At 39.8% G+C, this 6,349-nt stretch overlaps 2 long non-coding RNA genes across 2 annotated transcripts; both read left to right on the forward strand.

Moving 5' to 3' along the window:
• The first annotated feature begins 678 nt into the window (after positions 1–678).
• On the forward strand, positions 679–1,851 carry LOC123970598. The gene is made up of 3 exons (XR_006825018.1): positions 679–818; positions 1,450–1,576; positions 1,790–1,851. It is a non-coding gene; the product is annotated as an uncharacterized LOC123970598 (long non-coding RNA).
• Positions 1,852–1,955: 104 nt separating this feature from the next.
• LOC123971660 lies at positions 1,956–2,735 on the forward strand. The gene is made up of 2 exons (XR_006825242.1): positions 1,956–2,007; positions 2,247–2,735. It is a non-coding gene; the product is annotated as an uncharacterized LOC123971660 (long non-coding RNA).
• The last annotated feature ends 3,614 nt before the right edge of the window (positions 2,736–6,349 follow it).

Here is a 6,349-nt window from a genome sequence, read left to right on the forward strand (position 1 = left end):
TGTTCTTTCTGTTTACTCTGCTGCTGTCTCCCCCTCCCATCACACATTGGTCTGTGTGTGTGTGTGTGTGTGTGTGTGTGTGTGTGTGTCATAAGGAGCTCCAGGAGTGTAAGGCACTGTGGCTTAAGGACATGACAATACATAGAAGTGTAACTCAAGCAGCTCAAGAGAACATAGAAAGCATACAAAGCTGTTGACTGTGTGTGTGACAGTACTGAAACAATGAAGAGCTGCAGGGTGGAAACCGGGTGGCCACAGTCACATCCTCGGACAGAGCTGTCCCGACTTCACTAGTTTACATCTCATGGAATCTCAAATAGACTAAGACAGCATTGACCTCTCTAGTACTGACACCATGAACAGGGGATGACCCGCTCTGCCTCCTGAGCGACAGCGCTCTGTTTGCTGGTCAGCAACTATTTAAAGGCAGGGTAGGCAAGTAGCTTCTAAAACACTTTTTGTCATATTTGTTGAAACTGTCTATATACACCAATGCATATTAAAAAGTTAGGTGCACTGATAAAGAGAGTATAAAAATCGGCTGTCTGTAGTCCTCTCAGGGCTGCAGTAAAGCCACTCGTTCCATTCGGACCGAATGCAATGATTGGCTGGCTGACTGTCACTCTGCCTCGCTGCCATGGCTACCAGCCCTGCTGCTACAGGAGCTGCCCCCGTGCGCGCACCCGTCAGCTCTCAGACCCGACGAGCAAAGCGTTCAGACCGGTGGGTGATACCTGCATGGCTTTTCAACGATAGTGACAACTAAGGAACACCGAGGGGCTGACACACACCGTGGTGGTTTTATTTCTGCTGGACAGGTAATGTGGCTTTTATCATTTTGATGTTTCTTTCATCGCTAGCAAACGTAGCTACCTACGCATAGAGCTAACGGTAGCTACCTACTTAGCATTCAGCTAACTGTTGCTTCGAGTGCAGGCTGGTGTAGCAGTCAGAGTAGAGACGATGAATTCTATCTAGCTGTAGGTGAGCTGGAACAGCAGCGGTGTTTTACTACGCTAACATTAGGTAAGACAATGTAAGTGTAGACTGTGCCGGTTTAGTTATTCACCATATAGGTTTATTGTTATACCATGTTTACACCTAACTTTACGTTATCTTTACCTTGTATCTAATCTGTTTGGGTGATTATCTTGTGTCTGCAGTTGATGTTTGACTGTATGTTACTCTTTTACAAATGTGGTGATGTAGCTGTGTGTTTGTAGTTATGAGAAAGACATTTCAACGTTAGTATACATAAACAATGATGGCTAAAGTTCCCCAAGTATCTGTGTTTCTGGTATATAAGCTACCTATAATATAGTTTGACATTGTTCATAGCTAAACCTACTGTGTGAAAACCTTTTACTGTAATTGGTGCTGTTATGCCATTACTTATTTTACCAGAAGTAAAAAAAAATCCTGTATGTTTTATTTGTACTGTGCCCTCAGGTCACCTGTAGTCATTCATAGTCCTGTACTTCTCACCAGTATACGCTGATCGGACCATGCTGGCTGGCCTGGATTACAACCACTGTGTCCACAGTCCAGCCAGGAGAAAAGCTGATGACACAGTTCAGTATGTTGCATTACAAGTACTCCTATGCATTTTACTCAATACATTTATAAATGATGAGTCAAAAAATATTAAACAGTATGAGGAATACAGATAGACGGTGCTGATTTATTGTTTTGATTGCATTTTATGTGGAAATGCTAACTGCTCTATAAGAGAATGATGTCAGGTATTACAAACTTTTCACTAAGCTGATCCTCCTTTCTGTATTATCAGGTACAGCAAGGTGAACAACAAAAAGTCCAGGAAGTGGAGATTGTACTCATTGAAGGTGGAGGACTACAGTTACATCGCAGACCTCCAGAGTGCCATCCTCCTCCTCTGACAGTTGTCTACTACTGAGGAGATGCCTAGAAGCAGAACCAGGAGACCTGATGATCCCCGTCAACATGGGGTTCACTTTGGTTTTGAAATGTGGTAATCATGTCAGAGAGGTGATTGTGATATATTTAATCATCTCCACAGCAGCGATATGATGCTACATGCAAAGTCTGAACTGTCTTCATAATCACCTTGTCTTTCTTCCTGTATATACTTATTTTTAATGATGCTTAAAATGATGTATTTGTGATATAGGTTGTAGTTTTAGTAGTATTTAATAACAGTAAAGTGTGTTCTGCCCTCTGATTTGTAATCAGTAAAACGGGTTTGTATTGAACTTTTATTTTGAAAGGTGAACCTTTATGTTGATGCTCCAAGAGACATGCCCTGCATGCTGGGTTAGGAAACCCCAATTGATAGTTGCAGGCATAGATGTGCACATGGTCCCCCGAAAGCAATGGCTGTAAGTGTTTTGGCTGTTCAGTACATTATTTGACATGTATAAGTGACCTAGGTTTACTTTCTGTGTACAATGTTAGTTGCAAATGTACAGAATTAAGTTCTAGTGTGACAGAGATGCTAATTTGTGATAAAGATAGGCAAGATGCTAATGGTAACACATAATTAGCATGTAATTTGGTTGACGACTAGTGTTAGCTCTTATTGGCCAGCTGTTTCGTAGTGTCATACAGTAACCTTATTGTTTGTTTCTTAGACATTGTAAGTATTTTCTGCCTTTTGTTTTTTTTTTCAGTTTCACTCATAAGTTTTCACCTGTCAAACATGAATAACAAAGTCAATAAAGGAGCAAGGCGCTCGCTTCCTGGCTCGTGAAAATTGAGTTTGGCTGGCTGTTTACTTACGTTGACATACAAGCTGTATATAACACGTAACGGGAACAGTACAAAGTGTTATACCACATTTGGATGTCATTAATGGAGACATAAGACATAAATATAGTTGTTTGATTGTTTATGCTGCAATTGTAAAAAAAATTTTTTTTTATCATTTTCAATGTTTTATTTAAAAATGAAAATATTATTATATATAGAACAGGGAAAAATATACTTTGTATTTTCTCTACCCTCCTGGGAATAAAACAAAAACAATGTACAGGTATTTATCCACACAGTGGATGGAATTATTTGTGTAGCACTGTGTCAGTTAGTGCCATTACATCTTACACCCTGCTAGGATTAAACCTCTGTATTGTCCTGGTGGATCAGGAGAATAGTTGCATATCTTCCAGAAACTGCAACTCAGTATCACGACTCTGTGTCTAAGTGCTCCACACTGCCACACTACAACCTGTCTGTATGCTGCCTGACTGAACTGTCTGTTACTCTGTCCTGGGTCTGGAAGATCAGCCATGTGTGGTGCATGGAAACCCAGTAGTCTGGATGTTGTCCACAGTGCTCAGATTCTGGTCTGTAAAGGAATACATAGTTGTTAGAACCCCAAATGGGAAAGATCTGTGTAATTGGAAAGAACATTCATCAACATGATCAGATATTTTTATTGAACAGGGGTTTGTTGTTCTCCAGCAGGACTTCTGTGTCCACATTACACACCAGGTCAATGTACATGACACAGATGAGCCGATGGCTGAAGCAGAGCTGTAGTTAGTTGTTGTAATCAGTAAACAAACATTATAGGTCAAACACTCTACACATTATACATTTATAAAGCACTTTATTTTTGACAGTCAAAGGGCTTAAGGGGAAACACCAGAGAAACTTTGAGACAAGTACACTGGGAGACAATAGACTAATATTAAAATATATATACCTGTTCATATGCCGTTGTTGGAGTGTGAAGCTCGACGCAGGTATGTGCTGCTCGGCTTGCACCTCGTCCTCCCCGTCCTGCCTCTTCTTCCACGGACCCTGGCTGCCCTCCCTCCTCTGCTTTGCCTCGACCCCAGGCTCATTATCAGAGACAATGATGCTGTCACAGTGGAAGCTCTAACATGCAAAACAACGTACATGTTAGGAGTAACGTGTAGTGTAACTGATGGAAAAGGGAAAATGTGTATCAGCCTGTTTTTAGCTTTGCCCAATGTTACTGCAGCTGTTAGCACAGCTACCTGTTGCTAACAGTTAGCTAGCCAACTCTAGTCAACGCTAGCCAAGTTTCTCTGTTGGATACTTTCAAAAATGCAGCAGTTTCTTGCTAGTTTCTCAAACTTACCTACCCTGCCTTTAAACCCAAAATACCCGACTTCCTGTTAGGTGCCGGGCATTGCCAGTTTTTAGCCGGTGTTTGATGCACATCCAGCTGGACACCAATTTGTTGTTTTGACCATTGTTTCACTTCATTCTCATCCAGCTTTCTCAACAATACCCAACACATGTGAAACCATCACTTCCAGCCAGAGCTGAAATACAAACCTCAAGCTAGCAAGCACGTCATCTTCAGCAACTGAACCAACATAATGTTAAAATCAGGCATGCAAACTGGTCAGTGGTAAAAAAGGCGAGAAGGATATGCAAGCAAAGAATTGCAATCCAGAAAATTTTGAGCAACATAAAATTCAGGCAGCTTCATGAAAACTTGTCCAAAAACTTGCTACTGACTGGTGCATGCACATTTTTGGGTCATTTTATAATCAGTTGCTTGTTTTGTTTTTTTGCTTAAGTTAAATAAAGAAATAAGTGCAAATAAACCTTTCATAAAGCATTTTCATTTATTATTTAAAATTTCTTATTGTAAGCTATTTTCAGAACATTTTTAACAAATGCTTCAAAAAGTGGTGGGGACAGGTCCACAGTGTAAATGACACTGATGCCGACAGATTTTATCTTGTTGACATTAAACTATACGACATCCAGGTTGATGCCGCTGGCCTCCATAAACTAACAATTAGCTTAGCTAACATTATTGGTTAATAACAGCGGGCTATGTTATAAAGTTGGCAACATTACTGTATCTGACAGGACAGTTAACGTTGTACTGTAAGCTAGCTTACACGTGTCTTTGGGCTTGCGTTACGACCATAGACTGTAGTTTCCAATGGGCGGTGTGTTCAGCTGTCAGACTTGACTTGCCCTACTCTGCCTCTGATTGGTTGTCAGGTTGAGGCATTAGAAGTGATGATTGGTTAGGCAGAGCCAGTTGTAAAGTTACAAAAAGCTCATGCTAGAGTGGACTCACAACAGGTAAATGCAGAAAATATTTTTTCATGGGTTCTACATAAATCACGTAGATGATTTGGTTTCAAAATGGCAAAAGGTAAGGATTTTAAAAGCTTTGGAAATAATTTTCCAGGACAACATAAGATTTTCAAAGACTGGAAAATTGGACAGCTGTTTTCCAGGTTTTCCAGGATGCGTGGGAACCCTGGTTATACGCCACACAGACACGACCTTTGCATGCTAACTGACTCCTTTTAACTTGGCACCGTTACACAGATCACATACTGTACTTGTAATTTGCTTTGGCCTTAAACACAACCACACACAGTGGAGAGGACCTTTAAAGCTCCCGCTTCACGTGCTCTCTTTGTTCTGACCACGTGTGTTCATGCTCATGCACACAAACCACTTTGTGCTTAAGTTTATACATTGTAGTTAGCTTTCATCTGATGTGTTTTGCTTCTATTAATCTCTTTAGACAAATGCTGGTATGGAGGACTGATTCCAAAAAATTCAGAAATAAATACATAAATAAATAAATGCTCAATAAATAAATAAGCATCCGATTAAATGCACAAAAAAAGTAAATAAATAAATTTAAGCAGTAATTAAATTATACAAGGAGACATAAATGTATATATCTATTTTAATTAGCTTCTTTATTCACCTTTGTAATAATTACCTTATTTATGTATTGTCCATTATAATCTTCAACTTTATTTATTAATTACTTTTTTTTAAAAATGTATTTATTTATGTGTGTGTTTTAATAGTTTTGTCTGTTTTATTCTGTTGCATCTTCTACCCTATTTATTTCCCCAGTGGTATTTATTTCTGCCTGTCCTTTTTACATTTCTCTATGCATTTTTGCCTCATTATGCAAATGAGGAGGGGCTGTGTCTCAAGGGGTGAACTTCTCCCCTATTGGTGGACCAATCAGACAGGAGAGCTCCTACTCTGCCTGCAGACATCAACAATCTTGCTCCTCACACAGTCAGATGGCTTCCTTCAGTGCGCTGAGGTGGAACTCACCTTTCTCAAGTTGTACAGTAATGTCACATATGTGTATGAAGGTGGATCAAACAAGCTAATCTTAAATGTCAAAGTAGAGATGAGCCTAGTAGGCCTATTTATTTTCATTCATTACACAAGATGAATAAACTATGCAGACAGTTCTTGAATGTTCTTCACTTGTTATAGTTACACAGAAATGTGGGCTGAATTAAAAGTATCCACTGTTCTCCCATGCTCTAACACACAGTAACGATGAGATGTGTGCTGTTCTCCCATTCTTCCTCTGTATCTACACATAAACAACAAA

The sequence above is a fragment of the Micropterus dolomieu genome, linkage group LG05 (assembly GCF_021292245.1).
Source record: "Micropterus dolomieu isolate WLL.071019.BEF.003 ecotype Adirondacks linkage group LG05, ASM2129224v1, whole genome shotgun sequence".
NCBI classification, from domain to species: Eukaryota; Metazoa; Chordata; class Actinopteri; order Centrarchiformes; family Centrarchidae; genus Micropterus; species Micropterus dolomieu.